The 23,559-nt window shown below is 46.2% G+C and overlaps 1 protein-coding gene across 2 annotated transcripts in view; it reads left to right on the top strand.

Annotated features, from left to right (window-relative positions):
- bag5 (BCL2 associated athanogene 5) overlaps positions 1–23,559 on the top strand; it is a 46,829-nt gene that overhangs the window by 10,997 nt on the left and 12,273 nt on the right. Inside the window, exon 2 of one of the 2 annotated variants that reach the window (XM_086003058.1) lies at positions 12,625–12,783. The exons of the other annotated variant lie outside the window; for it this stretch is intronic. The gene's annotated coding sequence lies outside the window, so the exon portion shown is untranslated. The remainder of the gene's footprint in view (positions 1–12,624; positions 12,784–23,559) is intronic. 2 annotated transcript variants of the gene reach the window in all.

Raw genomic sequence — 23,559 nt, 5'->3', positions numbered from 1 at the left:
GGGGGGAGAGAGAGTGGGGGACGAATGGGGGGGGAGAGAGAGGGGGATGGATAGGGGGGAGAGAGAGGGACGGATGGGGGGGAGAGAGAGAGAGGGGGACGGATAGGGGGGAGAGAGAGGGACGGATGGGGGGGAGAGAGAGAGAGAGGGACGGATGGGGGGGAGAGAGAGAGAGGGACGGATGGGGGGAGAGGCAGGGAGGGACGGATGGGGGGGAGAGAGAGGGAGGGACGGATGGGGGGGAGAGAGAGGGAGGGACGGATGGGGGGGGAGAGAGAGGGAGGGACGGATGGGGGGAGAGAGGGAGGGACGGATGGGGGGGGAGGGACGGATGGGGGGAGAGAGAGAGAGGGACGGATGGGGGGGGAGAGAGGAGAGAGAGAGAGAGAGAGACGGATGGGGGGGAGAGAGAGAGGGACGGATGGGGGGGGAGAGAGAGAGAGAGAGGGACGGATGGGGGGGAGAGAGAGAGAGAGAGGGACGGATGGGGGAGAGAGGGACGGATGGGGGAGAGAGAGAGAGGGACGGATGGGGGAGAGAGAGAGAGGGACGGATGGGGGAGAGAGAGAGAGGGACGGATGGGGGGGGAGAGAGAGAGGGACGGATGGGGGGGGGGAGAGAGGGACGGATGGGTGGGAGAGAGAGAGAGGGACGGATGGGAGAGAGAGAGAGAGAGAGAGAGGGGGATGGATGGGAGAGAGAGAGAGAGAGAGGGATGGATGGCGGGGAGAGAGAGAGAGAGGGACGGATGGGGGGGAGAGAGAGAGGGGGACGGATGGGGGGGAGAGAGAGGGGGGGACGGATGGGGGGGAGAGAGAGAGGGGGACGGATGGGGGGGAGAGAGAGGGACGGATGGGGGGGAGAGAGGGGACGGATGGGGGGGAGAGAGGGGACGGATGGGGGGAGAGAGAGAGAGACGGATGGGGGGAGAGAGAGAGGGACGGATGGGGGAGAGAGAGAGAGAGGGACGGATGGGGGAGAGAGAGAGAGAGGGACGGATGGGGGGGAGAGAGAGAGAGGGACGGATGGGGGGGAGAGAGAGAGAGAGGGATGGATGGCGGGGAGAGAGAGAGGGACGGATGGGGGGAGAGAGAGGGACGGATGGGGGGGAGAGAGAGAGAGAGGGATGGATGGCGGAGAGAGAGAGAGGGATGGATGGCGGGGAGAGAGAGAGGGACGGATGGGGGGAGAGAGAGGGACGGATGGGGGGAGAGAGAGGGACGGATGGGGGGGAGAGAGAGAGGGACGGATGGGGGGAGAGAGAGAGGGGACGGATGGGGGGAGAGAGAGAGGGGACGGATGGGGGGAGAGAGAGAGGGGACGGGTGGGGGGAGAGAGAGAGAGAGACGGATGGGGGGAGAGAGAGAGGGACGGATGGGGGAGAGAGAGAGAGAGGGACGGATGGGGGGGAGAGAGAGTGGGGGACAGATGGGGGGGGAGAGAGAGTGGGGGACGAATGGGGGGGGAGAGAGAGGGGGATGGATAGGGGGGAGAGAGAGGGACGGATGGGGGGGAGAGAGAGAGAGAGAGGGACGGATGGGGGGGGAGAGAGAGAGAGGGACGGATGGGGGGAGAGGCAGGGAGGGACGGATGGGAGGGGAGAGAGGGAGGGACGGATGGGGGGGAGAGAGAGGGAGGGACGGATGGGGGGGAGAGAGAGGGAGGGACGGATGGGGGGGGAGAGAGAGGGAGGGACGGATGGGGGGAGAGAGGGAGAGGGACGGATGGGGGAGAGAGAGAGAGAGAGAGAGACGGATGGGGGGGAGAGAGAGAGGGACGGATGGGGGGGGAGAGAGAGAGAGAGAGAGAGAGAGGGACGGATGGGGGGGAGAGAGAGAGAGAGAGAGGGACGGATGGGGGAGAGAGAGGGACGGATGGGGGAGAGAGAGAGAGGGACGGATGGGGGAGAGAGAGAGAGGGACGGATGGGGGGGGAGAGAGAGGGACGGATGGGGGGGGAGAGAGGGACGGATGGGGGGGGGAGAGAGGGACGGATGGGTGGGAGAGAGAGAGAGGGACGGATGGGAGAGAGAGAGAGAGGGGGATGGATGGGAGAGAGAGAGAGAGAGGGATGGATGGCGGGGAGAGAGAGAGAGAGGGACGGATGGGGGGTAGAGAGAGGGACGGATGGGGGGAGAGAGAGAGAGGGACGGATGGGGGGGAGAGAGAGAGGGGGACGGATGGGGGGGAGAGAGAGGGGGGGACGGATGGGGGGGAGAGAGAGAGGGGGACGGATGGGGGGGAGAGAGAGGGACGGATGGGGGGGAGAGAGGGGACGGATGGGGGGGGAGAGAGGGGACGGATGGGGGGAGAGAGAGAGAGAGACGGATGGGGGAGAGAGAGAGAGAGACGGATGGGGGGAGAGAGAGAGGGACGGATGGGGGAGAGAGAGAGAGAGGGACGGATGGGGGGGGAGAGAGAGAGAGAGGGACGGATGGGGGGGAGAGAGAGAGAGAGGGATGGATGGCGGGGAGAGAGAGAGGGACGGATGGGGGGAGAGAGAGGGACGGATGGGGGGGGAGAGAGAGAGAGAGAGGGATGGATGGCAGGGAGAGAGAGAGAGGGATGGATGGCGGGGAGAGAGAGAGAGGGACGGATGGGGGGAGAGAGGGACGGATGGGGGGGAGAGAGAGAGGGACGGATGGGGGGAGAGAGAGAGGGGACGGATGGGGGGAGAGAGAGAGGGGACGGATGGGGGGAGAGAGAGAGGGGACGGGTGGGGGGAGAGAGAGAGATGGACGGGTGGGGGGAGAGAGAGAGAGGGACGGGTGGGGGGAGAGAGAGAGAGGGACGGATTGGGGGGGAGAGAGAGAGAGAGAGACGGATGGGGGGGAGAGAGAGAGAGGGACGGATGGGGGGGGAGAGAGAGAGAGGGACGGATGGGGGGAGAGAGAGAGAGAGGGACGGATGGGGGGGGAGAGAGAGAGAGAGGGACGGATGGGGGGGAGAGAGAGAGGGACGGGTGGGGGGGAGAGAGAGAGGGGGAGAGAGAACAGCCCGAGCCTGGAGAGTGGGGAAAGGGCCTGGAAGAAAGGGCCTGGAGAGCGCGAATTCGGGTAAGAGAAACAACCCGAGCCCAGGGCCTGAAACCCGGGGGAAACCGGACTGAAGCCCAGAGACCGCGGGATCGGAGGAAAACAGCCTGGTGAGTCAGAAAAACCGGGGGCCTGAGACCGACGCGACGACGCGAGAGAATCCGCCCGGGGCGCGGAGAGCGAATGAGCCCGGGGCACGGAGAGTGGGCGAGTCTGGGACACGGAGAGAGAGCGTGTCCGAGGCCCGGAGAGCGAGTGAGAGAGTCGGAAGAGGAAAACACCGGGTCCTGAAAAAAAGTTTTACTTAATTCTACCTAAGTTTAATTTTATTTAAGTTTAGTTCGAAAAAAAAAAACCCTGAAAAAAGCACAACAAACCCGCGAGAAAAAGAAAAAAAAATAAAATAAATAAACTCGGGGGGAAAAACCAGGAGAGCGAGGCCCAAAAACTGAGAGAAACGGTAGGGAGAGGGAAACAACCCGAGGCAGGAGCCTGAAACCTGAGAATACCCGAGGGCCCAGGCCTGAGACTGAGGCCCAGAGACAGATTCAGCCCGAGAGGGGAGCAGCCCGAAGGCACCGGCTCCCAAATACTGTGAGAGAGAGAGAAACTTTTAAGAGCAGATATATCTAAGATGAACCCCTGAAAAACTCTCAATTTTGGACCTAAAAGTGGGATAAGGTGGAACACGACACAAAAAAAAAGAGAAAAAAAAGTTATCTCGCTACGAAAAAAAAACAAACGACTACAATGACACAAAGCAGGGAAGTGAAATATCCTGAGCAATGCAACAGTATAAAGGCAAAGGATAAACACAAGGATATAACACTACAAAATAACCCAGAGGTCCTCTACGTTGACTATGTCACACACAAAGGGATTTGGAAGAAGAACAACCTCATATTCTACACCGACTCCGTTCCCTCATGGAAGGAGGCTTTACAAAAAAACTACGCACACGTCTCCAGTGAAGGTATTAGCATGGGAGGCAGACTGAAAATATGTAAAGATGGAAATCTAGATAAAGATGACCCCCTGCTAACTATAAGCTACTACAGCAAAAAAGGAAAGATCATGATACAGGGGAATGTAGAAAATTTGGACTCCTTTGAAAAGGAATTCCCCCAGTTGAAAACTAAGGCAGACACAAAGAGGACCAATGGACAGGAGGCAAAAGAGAGCCAAACAGAGGATGAAGAGAGCCAAGCGGAGGAAGAAGAAGAGAGTCCAGCAGAGACACACACCTCCCTGACCATCTCCACCCCTCCCACACCTCTCAACGCAAACAAACTGCTGAAAGAGAGTCTGTCCAAACTAGAACTCGATTTCAATGAATACAGGGAAACACAGGCCAAGAATTTGAAGGAGGAACTCAAACAGCTGAAAACGGAAAACGAGTCCACCATCCACGAGTTGAGAAAGATCGTGGAGGAGCAAAGAAATTAGATCAAAGAACTCCGTACTCAGCTAAACAAAACGAAGGAGGCCGTAGAAAGGCAGGAAAATGAACTCAGCAGGCAACACAAACCTCTTAAGGTCCAACAACCTGCTGACACAAAAACAACACACACAGGGACACAGAACCCGTCGGATGCCCCCCCACACGAGGATGTCACACCCTCTTTACCTTGCGACCAGAACAGGAACACACCGCAGGTCCCAAACCCCGCTCCTGTCACACAGCCTACCCCAGAAACTCAGCCAACAACCAGCCCTCAGTCGAGTCCTGCCCAGACGACTGCTACCCAGTCTGAAAAGCCAGCCCCTCAGGCAGTCCTGCTGACCGACTCCAACGGGAAGTTTTTGGACCCCCAGAGGATGTTCCCAGGTCTGCAAGTCCTGAAAAAATGGTGCAGCAACACAGGCCATGCAATGAAGATCCTGAACAGAGAATCCCTTGGAAGCCCAAAATGGCTTGTGATCCACACAGGCACAAACGACCTACGCACCCTACGGGAAGGCACTGCTAGAGCAGTGAGCAGGATGGCGGAGAAGGCCAGCATGGAATTCCCCGAGGCGCGGATTGTGATCCCCACTCTACTGCCCAGAGAGGACACCCCAGCCTATGTAATCCACAACACCAACAGGGAGATCGACACGAGATGTACTGCCCTCCCCAACGTCCACCTGGCCCATCACCCAAACATCAACACAAGGGACCTCTATGACGGAATACATCTACTCAAACAGCGGATGTGGATCTTCGCAAAAAACCTCATAAACACTGCCAAAAGACGCACCCCTCCCACCCCCTCTACCATTGGGAGCCCTAACCCAAACAGGACCACCACTGTCCCCCACCCCCCTATACAAAACCAGCAACAGAACCGTGCTATTGTTCTGGACCACAGACTGTAGACCAAGAACTGAGAAAGATCATGACGATGATAAGCACCCTGATGGAAAGCCGGAGAGGAATGTACTAAATTATTATTATTGTTATTTTATTATTACTATTATTAGATAGCAGTAGGTGCATGCCTTATGGAATTTATACTAAATCGTCATTTAGCATTATATAAACTAGTGTTTTCACACCCGTCCCACAAAATAGGTCCATTTTATTTCGTTTTTTTGAACTATATAGATGCGTTCTTTCCACATAAGCTGCTGGAATATCCAGGGTCTCCGCTCCTCAACTTTTGGGATGAAGAGTACAGACCCTGAATTCCTAAAATCTATAAAAGACATTGATATAATTGTGTTAACAGAAACATGGTGTCAAAAGGACATGCCCACCCACTGTCCTCCAATGTACCATGAAATCATTGTGCCCTCAGTAAAGAACACTAAGACACGCAAGGGCAGAACCTCCGGGGGAATCTTGGTGTGGTATAAAGGAGAACTGGACAAACACATCTCACCGATAAAACAGGGGAAATCACATGTATGGCTAAAATTAGATAAAAATATAGGAATAGCAAAAAAAGATGTCTACTTATGTGCGATCTACATACCTCCAATAGAATCGCCATATTTTGAAGAGGAGTTATTTGATACTCTCCACATGGAAATCAGCCATTTCCAGGCCCAAGGAAAGGTGCTACTATGTGGGGACCTAAATGCAAGGACCGGATGTGAACCTGACTTCATAGACCCACAGGGCAACAACCATGTGTTTGGCCAGACCCCTTTATATGTCACACCAGCCATCGCAAATCGGAACAACCTTGACTGTGAAATAAATAAAAGCGGTAGGGAGGTAGTGCAACTCTGCCGAGCCTTAAGCCTGTACATAGTTAACGGTAGGTTCAGAGGGGACTCCTTAGGGAGACTCACATATTCCTCAACTCTTGGGTCTAGTGTGGTGGATTATACAATCACTGACCTGGACCCCTGCGATATCAACGCATTCACTGTCAGGCAGCAATCCCCCCTCTCAGACCATAACCAAATAAATGTGTACCTTAAACTTTCTGCCCAAACTACAGACACAAAAAAGGAACCCAGTAAGCTCCATAAAATAAACCAGACATACAAATGGGCCCCAGACAGTGGAGATAAATTCATCACAGCACTAAATTCACCTGATCTCACAAGTAAAATATCAAAATTTAAAGAAAATCTATATGAGATCACCAGAGATGGTGTAAACATGGCCATAGATGATATAAATATGATCTTCCATGAGGCAGCTGTAAAAGCCGACCTTGTGAAACAGAAGAGGAAACGTTACAAAAGACAAAAAAATGAGAAATGGTTTGATCACGAATGCAAAAATGCCAGAAAAGACCTGAGAAAAATATCAAACCAAAAGCATCGCCAACCAAACAATCCAGACCTACGTATTAGATACAATGAGACCCTCAAAAGATATAAACACACCATTAGGAACAAAACACAAAATTATACCCACAAAAGACTCGAAGAAATTGAAAACTCCATTAATCAAAATCAATTCTGGGATATGTGGAATAACCTGAGTACAACACAATTGCAAGCATTACCAATCCAAGATGGCGACATCTGGAGAACACATTTTGAAAACCTCTACAAAGACATCCCAATAAACGAAACAAACCCAAGTCAACATCATGTCACAGAAAAACTCCACACATTAGAAGCAACAATTAAAGACAACCAAAACCCTCTAGACTCCCCAATCACTTGGAAAGAACTGGCCACAAAAACAAAATCTCTCCACCTAAAGAAAGCCTGTGGTCCAGACAACATCAAAAATGAAATGCTCAAGTTCAGCAATATGGAGATGCAGGGTGCTGTACTCAAGTTATTCAACATCATATTACGTTCAGGCTGTTTTCCCGATATCTGGTGCCAAGGACTCATCTCTCCCATATATAAAAGTGGAAACAAATCAGACCCAAATAACTACCGTGGCATCTGTGTCAACAGTTGTCTAGGGAAGTTATTCTGCAGTATTCTAAATAGTAGATTGCTGGATTTTCTTAACAAACATAATATCCTTAGAAAAAATCAAATAGGCTTTCTTCCAAAACACCGCACCACCGACCATATCTATACCCTTCACACTCTCATTGAAAAACATATACACCAAACAAAAAATGGGAAAATATTCGCTTGTTTCATTGACTTCAAGAAAGCTTTTGACTCTATCTGGCACGAAGGGCTCTATTACAAACTTCTTCAGTGTGGAATAGGGGGCAAAGTCTATGACCTTATTAAATCGATGTATCTGGAAAATAAATGCGGTGTCAAAATTGGAGACAAACGCACCGGTTTCTTCACCCAGAGAAGAGGCGTCCGGCAGGGCTGCAATTTGAGCCCGACCCTGTTCAACATATACATAAATGAGTTAGCAGACATGCTGGAGCAAAGCGAGTCACCGGGTCTCTGTCTCCTAGATGGGGAAGTGAAATCCCTGTTCTATGCGGACGACCTGGTTCTGCTGTCTCCCACAGAACAAGGATTACAGCAACAATTAGACCTACTCGACAAATACTGCCAAAATTGGGCCCTGACAGTAAATCTAAAGAAAACCAACATGATTTTTCAAAAAAGGCCCAGATGTCAGGAAAACAAATACCAGTTTACTCTCAGTGATACCATCATAGGACACACTATGAGCTACACTTTACCTTGGTCTAACCATCACAGCATCAGGGAGCTTCAGCATAGCAGTGAATGCACTAAAAGAAAAAGCCCGAAGAGCCCTATATGCAATAAAAAGAAAATTCTACAACACCCAAATTCCAATCAAAATCTGGCTCAAAATATTTGACAGCATAATCCTGCCCATTGCGCTGTACGGTAGTGAAGTATGGGGCCCACTCAATCACCATAGCTACACTAAATGGGGAAAAACACAATAGAAGCCCTACATGCAGAATTTTGCCGAAGCATTCTTCGCACCCAAAGGAAAACACCAACAAATGCATGTAGAGCCGAACTAGGCAGATACCCACTGATAATAAACATCCAAAAACGAGCACTAAACTTTCTAAATCACCTCAAATCTAGTTCCCCAGACACCCTTCATTTTAAAGCCCTCCAGACCCAAGAGCTGAACCCAGAAATGAGTCCCCTGAGTCAGCTGCTACTGAAACTAAGTACTCCTACTCAGCCGGACCCTGACCAGTCCCAGACCAACACTGCCCTCCAAACACCAATCCGAGTGAACCAAATCATTAAACAATGCAAAGAAACCTACCTGGAACATTGGAACAAAATAACCAAAAGCCAAAGCAGATTAGAATGTTACCGGGCCCTAAAAAGAGAATATAAACTGGCAGACTATCTCTTGACCATCAGAGACACAAAACAGAGACAGACCCTCACCAGGTACAGACTAAGCGACCACCAACTGGCAATTGAAAAAGGAAGATACAAGAAATCCTGGCAGCCTAGAGAGAATAGAATATGTGATCAATGTCTGGCCGGCGAGGTTGAGACAGAGATGCACTGCCTCCTAAAATGCGAAAAATTCAACAAAACAAGAAACATATATTTTGACAAGCTCAGCCAAACAACCCCAGATTTCAAAGAATTGGATGACCTGTCAAAATTAAGATTAGCCCTGGGAGAAGGAGACAGACCATACCTTGGTGCCCAATATGTAACAACATGTCACAACCTGAGGAACAGTGAGGGACTAACGAGCACACCCATAGCATATATAAACATTAAGAATGTTTAAATCAATACCGAATGTACCCAACGACTGTTTAAAAATTAATACTGAATGTACCCAACGAGGGTCAACGACTGTTTAAATTAATATTGTCTGTACCCAACGAAGGTCAAAATTGTTTGACACCTACAGAATGTTGGAAAACTGTACTTTTTGTTATGTAAGCTTTGGCAATATGGTTCCCTGTAAACTTTCATGCCAATAAAGCATTTGAATTGAAATTGAATTGAATTGAGAGGGACGGATGGGGGAGAGAGAGAGAGGGACGGATGGGGGGAGAGAGAGAGGGACGGATGGGGGGGGGGAGAGAGAGAGAGGGACGGATGGGGGGGGAGAGAGAGAGGGACGGGTGGGGGGGAGAGAGAGGGACGGGTGGGGGGGAGAGAGAGAGAGGGACGGATGGGGGGGAGAGAGAGAGAGGGACGGATGGGGGGGAGCGAGTGAGAGGGACGGATGGGGGGGAGAGAGTGAGAGGGACGGATGGGGGGGGGAGAGAGAGAGGGACGGATGGGGGGAGAGAGAGAGGGACGGATGGGGGGAGAGAGAGAGGGGGACGGATGGGGGGAGAGAGAGAGGGACGGATGGGGGGGAGAGAGAGAGAGGGACGGATGGGGGGAGAGAGCGAGAGGGACGGATGGGGGGAGAGAGCGAGAGGGACGGATGGGGGGAGAGAGAGAGGGACGGATGGGGGGGAGAGAGAGAGAGAGAGGGACGGATGGGGGGGAGAGAGAGAGAGGGACGGATGGGGGGAGAGAGAGGGACGGATGGGGGGGAGAGAGAGAGGGACAGATGGGGGGAGACAGACAGAGAGGGAGAGAGAGGGACGGACGGGGGGGAGTGAGACGGATGGGTACAGAGAGAGAGACGGGGGGAGAGGGAGAGGTGGGGAGAGAGACAGACATGGAGGGAGAAGGAGACACAGACAGGGACAGAGAGACAGCGAGAGAGAGGGTTGAGGGTCCAGGTGGGCGCGTGTAGTCCGTTCCCGGGGACTGAGCGGTGGCCGCACTTTGGAACAACACAGGTGGAGGCGCAACACATGTACAATGGCCTCTGGAAGGAGGCTAAAGCAAACAACCTTTAGGCCCGCGGTGAAATTAAAAAAAAAAAAATTCGGGAAATTGTTTAAAGCCGGAAAAAAATATGGGAAAGTGATGTTGAATGTCCCGCGGTAAATTCCAGTTAAGTTTTGCCACATGTATGAAAGGGGAAAAAGGTTGTGACCTTGTTTGTACCTCCGAGTCTGCGAGAGACAGAGTGAATGGCAGGAGAAAAAGAGGGAACAACTTCTCCAAAACTGATCCCAACTCCTCGCCAAGGCTGGGGATAGATAACCTCACCGCCTTCTTAGGAAGTTTAACCACTTTATTCACTTTCTTATTTGAGCTCCGTTTGGAATTAGAATTTATTTTATTATTTTTTGTTGTATGTTTAACAACAGTGTTGAAGAGGGACAGAAAAACTTGGAGCAACTTCTTCTGTCAAAACAGCAATGAGATTTGAAAGAATTTAAAGATTTTTAATGAACTTTTCACAAAAAATGAGCGTTAAAAACACTTTTTTTCCTCCCTAAGTTTCGATTTTGGAAGATACAAGCAAAAATCAATTTTCCCCTCATCTAAACAAGTTTCAACCAGGTCTTGAAGTGCAAACGCTTTTAAAGAGGTTCTGAATTGCTTAAAACGTTTTAAAATTGAAATTTCTCAATATTTGATTTTGAACGATTGACTGAAGTGAGTAGCTTTACACAAACATGCAACCATGCTGGTGAGGAGGGGGCGGGCAGGGAAGGATTTGTAGGAGTTACATATTTTTTTTTAAAGTCAATAAAAAATACCATTAAGACGTTTAGGAAGACAACCAAAAAAGGGGGAAAACACAAACCATTTTATTTTGTCTGTCGTTCTATAGTCTGAACAAGTCCCAGGAATATTGTAAATATAGATTTCCTCTTAAAGGTTTAGTGGAGTGTTAATAGAAACAAGAGATATGTAATGTTGTATAAACATTTCAAGAAGCTACTTTAGAAGAAATCGCTATTTGTTTATTGAGAAAGATACAGAAAATACTTCGATTAAACTGATAATGTACAATTTCGATTTGGTATAAATGTTTAAAATAGGAGATTAAAAATTGTGAGCACAATGAAGTTTGTTTCCCACTATTTAATTGGGAAGTACCTAAAAGTAATTCAACACTTTTCGTGATAAGAGCAGGGATTAATATTTTGGAGAATGTTTGAGAGAAAAACATTAGAAGCGAAATTCGTAAATTAACATCTTTACGTCAACATATTAGTAAACATTTCCAAGTCAGTCTGATTGGTTCTCCTGTCCTGGGAAAAAAGCTGAATGTTTATTTCTGTTAAATCATAGCTTTCCTACCTTTTGTTTTTAATTCGGTGTCGCAAATTGTGTATGTGTTTTTCTGCACTTGTGAATAAGTGCTGCATTTCTGACATGTTACATGGGGGGTGCGCTGGTTCAATAAGACGTTTACTAATGGAAGTGATTGAAGTTGGAAATACGGATACCTGTTTTTGTTCAGTTCTTTTTATTACTGTGAACTAAAGAACTACAACACTTTATATTTGTTGGTTGTCTGGTTGCATTTTGTGATTAATATTCTAATTACTTATGTGGACCTACAGCACATCAGCGCCATAGGAAAGCCGTTGCTTGTGCAGTCATTGCTATGGTGACATGAGGGATGGGCTAATACGTTGAAAACTTTAAAATTAATACAAATTGCATGAATAGATAGGCCTCTTTCAGCTCACCTTGGGCTTTTGAATTGTTTGTCGATGCATAACCGTGTAACTGAGTGACGTTTCTGAAGTGTTAATGCATTATTATGCAGTTCTTTTATTTCCCAGTCATTTCTGGCAAGTAATTTTTTTTAATGGAGTTTGTACATGATGAACTAAAAGTTTTAAATTAATTCTACTGTAAACAAACTTGCAGAATGGGCATGTAAATAACAAATGAATTTCAATATAGATAAGTGTGAGGTGGTGCATTTTGGTAGGAGGAATAAGGAGGCGACCTACTCCTTGGAAAGTAAGAGTCTAAATGGGGTAGAGGTGCAAAGGGATCTAGGGGTATAGATTCACAAATCAGTAAAAGTAGCAACTCGGGTTAAATAAGCCATAAAAGTGCAAATAAAGCACTGGGGCTCATTTCTAGAGGAATGGAAATCAAGAGCAGAGAAGTTATGTTAAACTTGTATCGAACCTTGCCTGACTGACTCTTGATTTGAGACAGTGGGGTGGCAATATGGCATTACTGTATATATGCTTTTAAGTGGTTGCTGTCGTTGTTGTTTTAAAATTTGCTCGCGGACGAAAAGGTCACGCTCAAAGGAGTTCGTGGACCGCTCGGTACAAAAGAAATTAGAGGGAACATTGGTCAAGGACCCTGTCAACTACGGTAGAGGGAAAGATCATCAACCTGAAACATTAACTCTGTTTCTCTCTCCACAGATGCTGCCTGACCTGTTGATTGTTTCCAGCATTTTCAGATTTCCAGCATTTGCAGTATTTTGCTTTTGTTGTAGTATTTGAGATGTAGCCTGACCAGAGCCATTGCTTCAATGCTGCTGAAAAATATTCCTGATAGCAATTTCTTCAATACTGTTGAAGGTATTTTGCACCTTGCTTCAGAGTACAATATATTAGAATTCTATGATTAGAATTTGCTTGTAATGTTGGTCTCATGTTAATTGTTAATCACAATAACTGTTAATTTGTGCAATCTAATTATTCTGCTGTGATGGTGATTTTTAAGGAATGAAGCTGTTAAGAGTTTGTGACAGTACATTAAGCCAATATGTTCTATATCTGGCATCCATACATGAGTTCTTATACACTAGTGGGCTCCCTGTCTAGTTATGTCAGGTAGGAAACACATTAATTTGTATATGTAACCTCAATTTTTAACATAGAAAGGGCAAATGAGAATGTAGTGTGGTAGTAAAGAATATAGGTGTAAAAATGTGCTAAGTTACAGAATAGTAATTTGAGGGCATTAGGCCCACATATGGGGTGAATTTTCAGGTCTCCCACCCGACAGAAATGAGACGGCAAGCCCAGAAATAGTGGGAAATGACCTACCAGCCGTTGCCACCATTGTTGTAGCCCTGGCAATATTTCCCCGTCCTGCCGCCCCGAGCCAGGCAATAAATTGCTAATCAGAGCCCTATGACATACATAAGACCCTGATTGCAATTTCTGACCAGCATCAGGTGGCAGTCTGGCTGAAGAAGATCCTGAAGGTAAGTTCCTCTTTATTCTTGTGAAGCAGTGAGGAGTAGGAGTGTTCATCCAGGCACCAGAATCCCACCACGGGCTGCTGCTGCTCCCCCTTCGCAGACCCCCCCCCCCCCCCCCCCCACAACACCCCTCAAGAACCTACCTTCCTCTAGCCGAGGCCCGCCGGGTCGCTTGATATTGTGGCGGCCCGGAGCTGGCAGGCCCCGGGGCACTCGATTTCCGGCTGCAGTCCACCAGCCCAATGCAAATGAAGTCCAGTTCACAAAATGGACCAGGCCAGCTGCCAGGGTTCCGCTTTGGGAGAATATCCACCCTATGGCGTTCTGAATATCAATTTATGACCTTCATAGATGTTCATCAAGGCCAAATGGATCTCAGTGAGGAGGGAAAATGTACTGTTATACAGTTGTAGGTGGAAGCTTGATGGCTAGGAACAATAAATCTGCCCATCGCATTGACAAAGTTTCAGTGACCCAAAAGAGAGTGAGGAAAATACATTTTGTAGGCTATTTTAGTTGTTCATAACAAAAATACAAAAATGAATAGTAATTTGTCAAACAACATTTTTCTTCCTTGCTCAGAAAGTAGTAACGGGAGCAAGAAATCCCATCATTTCAGTTTAGTCTAAGAGGGTGAAATTGGGTGCCTTTGCCAGCGCTGCCGTCAACTCCCACCATACTCGGTGGGAGTTTTGCGGCAGCGCTACAACGTTGCTCACCGATCTCCTTCACCCGGAGATCGTGACGTCATCGCCACGGTAGCGCCCCGGACCAGAAGTTGACTTCTGCCCCCTGCAACAGCGCCAGTCGAAAACACCGACAGCTGCAGGAGGTGTGCATCGGGTGGCCGGCCGTTTCGGGGGCGATGATTAAAGGCGAGGTGGCAGAGGTAAGTGGGGAAAAAAACTTACCTTTCCTTTTCTAGTTTTTTTCGTGGGTTCCTGCCCGCGATTGTTCAGCCCGGCACTCTGCTTAAGTGCCGGGCTGATCACGCGGGATCACGGCTGCCTTGGTGGTCCAGGTAAGTATTTTTTCTATTGCAGAGCCTGCAGCGATGGCCCTTTTAAGGGAGGGAAGGAGCCTCTGAACGCGGCAGTGCTGCACGGCCCAGTGTGCAGCGCTGCTGAAGTCTCCGCCCCGCTCTCCGACATTAGCGCCCTAAGAAGGCAGTGGAGCGCTTGATTTAGCGCACTCCACTTCCTTCTTGGGGTGCTAAAACTCAATTTCACAGTCACTGGCGCTAAAGTTAGCGCCCCAAAATGTTCGATACCAAATTTTTCCCCCTAAGTTTAAAAAAAAATAAAACTCCCAGTAGTTCATTGGTAATTCCAACTGCAATTCACCACCTGGTGAGTTTGTTCTTGTCTGGACTTTGGAATAGTAGTAAATAGAGGTTAATTACATCCCTATTCCAGGGAGAGGTAGAGAGAAAATTCACTGTTGAGTCTCCTAGGTCACGCCTTGCATACCTTTTTGCAGCTCTTTAGATTGTGGTATTGGCAGAGGCATTGAAGTATTTTTCCTACTTGCCTTTTTGGCTCTGTAATGTGAGAAAACCTTAAAAAGGAGAGAGATTTTTTTAAATTTATTATTACTAAAATAGACAGCACTACTCCTTTTAACTTATTAGTCATTTACAGTGGCTGTTGCTTTATCATGACATCACCAGTGCAACAATGAAGCTACTATGATCTAAATTGCCTAGCAACATAGAATTACCTACTATTACTACATTCATGTGCACAGGATACATCAACTTTTCTTAGAAATAAATGCGTCTTCACTCTACAGTAAATCTGTTTACAAGGGCTTGCTTAAAGTTGCCCTTAAGTAGACATCACAGTTCTGTAAGTCTGTGCATGCATATAACTTTAGTGCATCAATTTTTACATGTGCTATTGATGCTGTAAATTCTATACCTAATGCAGTAAAAGTATAATAGGGCGCTCCCTCATGACTCAGTGCACTGCTTAGTGTGGTGCTGAGCAGTACAGGCCAAGAAAGTCCCAGGTTTTATACCCCATGTGCTGAGTTAGCTGATCTCATCTGGGGCCATGATAGAGGATGCTACAATTGCCCTCAGTGCCACTGGGTCGGGGAGTAGAAAAATCAGTCAGGATCTCTGTTCATGATTTCAGTTTGGTGATTCCTGCTGGAAAGTGAGAGTGAGAAAAGGATTAGACTTGGCCCTAATGCCCCCATAGTTGAATATCTTGCCGCTACTCACTTTGTGACTAACATTACATTTATGTAGCATCTTTCACACCCTTGGGACGTCACAAAGGGCTACACAGCCAATGAAATGCTTTTGAAATGTTGTCATTATTGTAATGTAGGCACACGCGACAGCCAATTTGCACACACAAGTTCCCACAAATATCAATGAGATAGATGATCAGATAATCAGTTTTAATATTGATTGAGAGATAACTGTTAACCAGGACACTGGGAGAACTTCCATGCTCTTTTGAATTGTGCCATGGGATATTTTATGTAACTGAGCAGCAGATGGAGTCTCAGTTTAACGTGACCTCCAACAGTGCACTCCCTCAGTGCTGCACTGAAATGCCAGCCTAGATTATGTGCTGAAGCCTCTGGAGTGGGGCTTGAATCCATGACCACCAGATACAGGCGAGAGTGCTACCAGTGAGCCAAGGCTGACACATGAAGAATGCAACTTGGACAAGGTACCAGAGGGTGGGTCCTGCCTATGGAACCGTACTCCAAAACAAGTCAGCGCCTTCAATGGAGAGGTTTTTAAAATCTCTGCGAAAGCTTAATGTAGTTAAATATAAATGATGTACGTCGTCATATACTAGAAACTGGCACTAAGACAGAATGCTAAAGCATTATTTTCAAAGCTTATATTTTGCACGTTAATTGATGAGAATATTCAGTATAATTGCACCTCATTATTGATGTTGTTTATAGCATCATGGTGGCACATTTGTAGAAAAATTGTTGCATATTAGATCACAAGATAAATGTGGATGAGGAAGGCTATTTGGCCGATCTTAGTTGATGCATCTAAAAAAATCCCCAATCACAGCATCCTACTGTCTCTTAAATGACCCCGAGGTCTTTGACTCCACTGCCCTACCCCGATCTACATTCCAATATTAATTATTCTTTGCATGAAGAACTTCCTGACACCTGTCCTAAATTTGTTTTTGATCAGTTTGAACCTATGCCCACTTGTTTGTATTTTCATGGCAAACTTTGAAGTAATGCTTCTAATTTACTTTATACCATTTAATATTTTATATAAGATCGACTCTTAATTGTTTTGTTTCAAATCTGAAGTGCCCAAAATTCTCCTACCTTACCTTATTCAGTCCTCTAACATTAGGGATTAGTCTTGTGGCTCTTCTGAACAGTACAACAGGGTGTGATTGCATTGGAAACCAAAACTGGATACAGTATTCCCAAGTGTGATCTGGCAAAAGCATTGTACAGCTTTAGCATGTCTTATTCTGATTTCAGTGCTACTGATTATCACTGAACGGGTGCAGGACATTCTGTAAGGAGAAGGGTAACAGCCAGAAGTCGTGCTCCATGTTGGAACCAATGACATAGGTAGGAAAAGGTTTGAGGTCCTAGAGGCAGAGTTTCAGGAGCTAGGAAAAAAATTAGGACCTCAAAGGTGGTAATCTCTGGATTGCTCCCAGTCCTACGTGCTTCTCTGTACAGAAACAGAAAGATAGTGCAGGTAAATGCGTGGCTGGAGAAGTGGTGCAGGAGGGAAAGCTTCAGATTTCTGGGGCAGGATGGACCTGTACAAACCGGACGGTTGCATCTGAACAGAGCTGGGACCAATGTCCTCGAGGGGAGGTTAACTAGTGCTGTGGGGGAGGATTTAAACTAATTTGGGATGATGTTGGAATGTGTATTTGTGTTAATGCAAGGACTGTTACAGATAAGGTTGACGAGCTACAGGCGAAAGTTGCCACATGGGGTTATAATAGGTGGCTATAATGGAGACCTGGCTTAAAAATGGGCAGGAATGGGAACTAAACATTCCTGGCTACAATGTATTCAGGAGAGATAGGGAAGGAAAAAAGGCAGGGGGTGTGGGGGTAGGATGGCAGTATTGATCAAGGATAATATTACAGTTCTACAGAGGGATGATGTACTAGAGGGTTCAAAGACTGAATCTATTTGTTTAGAGTTATGGAACAGAAAAGGAGCTGTTACATTGCTGGGTGTTTACTGTGAACCCCCAGATAGTGAGAAGGAGATAGAGGAGCAAATCTGCAGGAAAATTTCAGAGAAATGTAAAACATAATAGAGCAGTAATAGTTGGGGACTTCAGTTATCCCAATATTGACTGGGGTAGGGGGGGACAGAGTAAGGGGCAAGGAGGGTGAAGAATTCCTAAACTGTGTACAGGAGAACTTTCTTAGTCAGTATGTTTCTAGCCCAACCCGGAAGGAAACCATGCTGGATCTAGTTCTGGGGAATGAAGTAGGGTAAGTGGTGTGTGTTGCAGTGAGAGAACATCTGGGTAATAATGATCATAATATAATTAAGTTTAAAGTAATAATGTAAAGAGACAAAGAAAAATCAAAGGTGAAAATACCCAACTGGAAGAGAGCCAATTTCAGTGATTTGAGAAGGGAAAGCCTACTCCTGCTCCTATTTCTTATATTCTTAAGACATTAATAAACTTGCAGAATGGGCATATAATTTGCAAAAGAATTTCAATACAGAGAAATGTATGAGTTATTACATTTTGGTAAGAAAAATAAGGTGGTCACATATTACTTGGAAAATAAGAATCTAAATGGAGTAGAAGAGCAAAGGGATCTCGAATACAAATACACATCACTAAAAGCAGCGAAGCAGGTTAACAAGGCCAATTTATAAAAAAAAAAAAAGCAAATCAAGCACTAGGTTTTATTTCTAGAGGGATAGAATTGAAATGTAGAGAAGTTATGCTAAACTTATCAAACCTTGGTTAGACCACACTTGGTATACAGTGTACAGTTCTGTTCTTCAAATTATTAAAAGGATATAGAGGCACTGGAGAGGGTTCAAAAAAGATTTCCAAGGATGATACCAGAAATGCGAGGTTATACCTATCAGGAAAGGATGAACAGGCTGGTTCTGTTTTCTCTTGAAAAGAGAAGGCTGAGGGGTGACCTAATAGAGGTCTTTAAAATTATGAAAGGTTTTGATAGAGTAGACACAGAGAGCATGTTTCCACTTGCGGGGAAGAGCAAAACTAGAGGCGTAGTGGTTAGCACTGTTGCCTCACAGCGCCAGAGACCCGGGTTCGAATCCGGCCTCGGGTGACTGTCTGTGTGGAGTTTGCACATTCTCCCCGTGTTTGCGTGGGTTTTCTCCGGGTGCTCCGGTTTTTTCCCATAGTCCAAAGATGTGCGGGTTAGGTTGATTGGCTGTGATAAATTGACCCTTAGTGTTAGGAGGATTAAATATGTGGGGTTACAGGGATGGGTGGGATATGTGTTGGTGTAGGGGTTACGGGGATCGGGTGGGATATGTGTCGGTGCAGGCTCGATGGGCCGAAATGGCCTCTATCTGCACTGTGGGGTTTCTGTGATTTCTGTGATATAAGATAGTTACCAAGAAATCAAATAGGGAATTCGGAAGAAACTTCTTTACGCAGAGAGTGGTGAGAATGTGGAACTCGCTACCACGGAGTGGTTGAAGCGAATAATATAGATGCATTTAAAGGGAGGCTAGATAAGCATACGAGGGAGAAGGGAATGGAGGGTTATGCTGATAGAGTTAGATGAGGAAAGACTGAAGGAGGCTCGAGTGGAGCATAAACACTGGCATGGACTGGTTAGGCTGAAAGACCTGTTTCTGTAATCTCTACGTCGACCCTCTCAAACCCTTTCATAATCTTAAAGACCTCTATTCAAGAGAAAAGAGCCCCAGCCTGTTCAATCTTTCCTGATAGGCAAAACCTCTCAGTTGTGGTATCATTCCAGTAAATCTTTTTTGCACCTCCTCCAGTGCCTCTATATCCTTTTTATAATATGGAGACCAGAACTGTGCACAGTACTCCAAGGTTCAACCAAGATTCTATACAAGTTTAAGATAACGTCTCTGCTTTTCAGTTCTATCCCTCTAGAAATGAGCCCCAGTGCTTTGCTTTTTTATGGCCTTATTAACCTGTGTCGCTACTTTAAGTGATTTGTGTATCTCTACCCCCAAATCTCTCTGCTCCTCTGCCCCATTTAGACACTTATTTTCCAAGGAGTATGTGGCCTCCTACCAAAAATGTGCCAACTCACACTTGTCTATATTGAAGTTAATTTGCCAATTACAGTACATGCCCATTCTGCAAGTTTATTAATGTCTTCCTGTATTTTGTCCTCAGTATTAACTACACCCCCCAATTTGGTGCCGTCCGCAAATTTTGAAATTGTACTTCCGATTCCTGAGTCCAGATCATTTATGTAAATAGTGAACTACAGCGGGCCCAGGATGGTTAGCAAGAGGCAACAAAGGGGAAAACCATATTAGATTTAGTAATCAGATCTGAGCCAGATTTAGTTAACAGCCTAACTGCGTGAACATTTATCCAATAGCGATCATAGCATGATCGAGTTCAACGTAGCGTTTGAAAGGGAGAAATGCGAAACAGCTGCTAAGATTCTAGATTTAGGTAAGGCTGACTTCAACGGGATGAGGCAGAGATTGTCCACAGTAAACTGGGCAAATCTGTTAATGGGTAAAACGACGCAAAATCAGTGGGAGATGTTCAAAAAAGAATTTAATGTGATACAGAACCAGTTTATACCCCTGAGGGGCAAGAGCTCTACTTGCCAAAAAAAACCCCAGCCATGGACGACTACAGAGGTAAGGGACAGCATAAAAATAAAAGAAAAAGCATACAAAAATGCAAAAAATAGCACCGATCCTGGCGAATGGGAAAGATGCAAAGAACAGCAAAGGGTCACAAATCAGATAGTAAGAGCTACAAAAAGGGAGTATGAAAAGAAACTTGCAAGGGATATACAATTACATTAGGAAAAAGAGGGTAGTCAGGAGCAATGTTGGCCCCTTAAAAACTGAGGGCGGTGATATTATCAGTGATAATAAGGAAATGGTGGACATGTTGAATAATTACTTTGCGCCAGTATTTACAGTAGAAGAGGATAGCATGTCAGAAATCCCAAGGAAACTAATATTGAATCGGGGACAGGGACTCAATAAAATTAAAGTAAGTAAAATAACAGTAATGAAGAAAATAATGGTACTAAAGAGTGACAAATCCCCAGGACCAGATGGTTTCCATCCCAGGGTTTTAAAGGAAGTAGGTGAGCACATTGCAGATGCCCTAACTAGAATCTTCCAAAGTTCTGTCGATTCAGGAACCGTTCCTTTAGATTGGAAAATTGCGTATGTCACTCCGCTATTTAAGAATGACGAGAGAGGGAAACCAGGGAATTATAGACTAGTGAGCCTAACATCTGTTGTCAGGAAATTGCTAGTGTCTATAATTAAGGATAGGGTGACTGAACACATCGCAAATTTTCAGTTGATCAGAGAGAGCCAGCATGGATTTGCGAAAGGTAGGTCATGCCTGACAAACCTGATTGAATTTTTTGAAGAGGTGACTAAAGTAGTGGACAGGGGAATGTCTATGGATGTTATTTATATGGACTTCCAGAAGGCATTTGAAAAAGTCCTACATAAGAGGCTGTTAACTAAGGTAGAAGCCCACAGAATTGAGGGCAAATTATTGACCTGGTTAAGAAATTGGCTGAGCGGCAGCAGACAGAGAGTAGGGATAATGGGTAGGTGCTCAAATTGGCAGGATGTGACTAGTGGTGTCCCGCAGGGATCTGTGTTGCGGCTCAACTATTCACTATTTATTAACGATTTAGATGATGGCATAGAAAGTCATATATCCAAATTTGCCGATGACACAAAGATAAGCGGCATTGTAGGCAGTGTAGATGAAAGCATAAAATTACAAAGGGATATTGATAGATTAAGTGAATGGGCAAAACTGTGGCAAATGGATTTCAGTGTAAGCAAATGTGAGGTCATCCACTTTGGACCTGAAAAGGATAGAACAGGGTACTTTCTAAATGGTGAAAAGCTAAAAACAGTGGAGGTCCAAAGAGACTTGGGGGTCCAGGTACATAGATCATTAAAATGTCATGAACAGGTACAGAAAATAATCAAAAAGGCTAATGGAATGCTGGCCTTTATATCTGGAGGACTAGACTACAAGGGGGTAGAAGTTATGCTGCAGCTATACAAAACCCTAGCAGTTCTGGGCACCACATCTTAGGAAGGATATATTGGACTTGCTGGGAGTGCAGCAGAGGTTTACCAGAATGATACCCAGACTTCAAGGGTTAAGTTCGAGGAGAGATTACACAAATTAGGGTTTTATTCCCTAGAATTTAGAAGGTTAAGGGGTGATCTTATCAAAGTTTTCAAGATATTAAGGGGAACTGATAGGGTAGATAGAGAGAAACTATTTCTGCTGTTTGGGGTTTCTAGGATTAGGGGGCACAGTCCAAAAATTAGAGCCAGACCTTTCCGGAGTGAAATTAGGAAACACTTCTACACACACACAGGGTGGTAGAAGTTTGGAACTCTCTTCTGCAAACTGCAATTGATGCTAGATCAATTGTTAATTTTAAATTGGAGATTGATAGCTTTTTGTTAACCAAAGGTATTAAGGGATATGGGCCAAAGGCTGGTATATGGAGTTAGGTCGCAGATAAGCCATGATCTCATTGAATGGTGGAACAGGCTCGAGGGGCTGAATGGCTTACTCCTGTTCCTATGTTCCTATAAGAAACGCCAAAGGATAATATTCAGTAATCTTGTGTCTGGTTCAGGATCAGAGGTGAAAGACGTCGAGGTGTCTACTCTTGTACTAGTTTAGATTCTGCTGGGGAACAACCTGAATGATTGGGACATTATGACTAATATAGTTAGAGAAGAAAATTTGGGTGGCTACTTAGTTAGGTTAATTGTTACTAGACAGTTAATCGTGTCTGACTAACCTGATTGAGTTCTTTGGTGAAGTAACAGAGGGTTGATGAAGGTAGTGCAGTAGATGTTGTATATATGGACTTACAAAAGGCATTTTATATAGTTATACATAACAGTCTTATTTGGAAAATAGAAGCACATGGTATTAAAGGGACGGTGGCAATTTGTGTGCGTAATTGACTAAGGGATAGGAGGCAGAGAGTAGTGGTGAACAGATGTTTTTCTGACTCGAGAGTAATATGCAGTGGGGTGTATATAAATTACCTGGACTTGGGTATAGAGAGTACAAAATTTGAAACATAGAAACTTAGAAGATAGGAGCAGGAGTAGGCCATTTGGCCCCTCGAGCCTGCTCCGCCATTCAATGAGATCATGGCTGATCATCCAAATTCAGTACCCTGTCCCTGCCTTCTCCCCATATCCCTTGATCCCTTTAGCCTTAAGAAATATATCCAACTCCTTCTTGAATATATTTAATGAACTGGCCTCCACCGCTCTCTGTGGCAGAGAATTCCACAGGTTCACCACTCTGGGTGAAGAAATTCCTCCTCATCTCAGTCCTAAATGGCTTACCCCTTATCCTTGGACTATGACCCCTAGTTCTGGACTCCCCGGCCATCGGGAACATCCTTCCTGCATCTAGTCTGTCCAGGCCTGACAGAATTTTATAGGTTTCGATGAGATCCCCTCTCAATCTTCTAAACTCCAATGAGTACAAGCCCAATCAACACAATCTCTCCTCATACGTCATTCCTGCCATCCCAGGTATCAGCCTGGTGAATCTTCGCTGCACTCCTTCCATGGCAAGAACATCCTTCCTCAGATAAGGCGACCAAAACTGCACATAATACTCAAGGTGCGGTCTCACCAAGGCCCTGTACAACTGCAGCAAGACATCCTTGTTCCTGTACTCGAACCCTCTTGCTACGAAGGCCAACATACCATTTGCCTTCTTAACCGCCTGCTGCACCTGCGTGCTTACCTTCAGCGACTGGTGCACAAGAACACCCAGGTCTCTGCACTTCCGCTTCTCCCAATCTATTGCCATTCAAATAATAATCTGCCTTCCTGTTTTTGCCACCAAAGTGGATAACCTCCCATTTATCCACATTATAGTGCATTTGCCATGTTTCTGCCCAATCACCCAACCTGTCCA

This window comes from Somniosus microcephalus, chromosome 12 (genome assembly GCF_052327205.1).
Source record: "Somniosus microcephalus isolate GS21.2 chromosome 12, FLI_Smic_1.0, whole genome shotgun sequence".
Taxonomy (NCBI): domain Eukaryota; kingdom Metazoa; phylum Chordata; class Chondrichthyes; order Squaliformes; family Somniosidae; genus Somniosus; species Somniosus microcephalus.
This window is presented reverse-complemented; position numbering and strand designations above follow the sequence as displayed.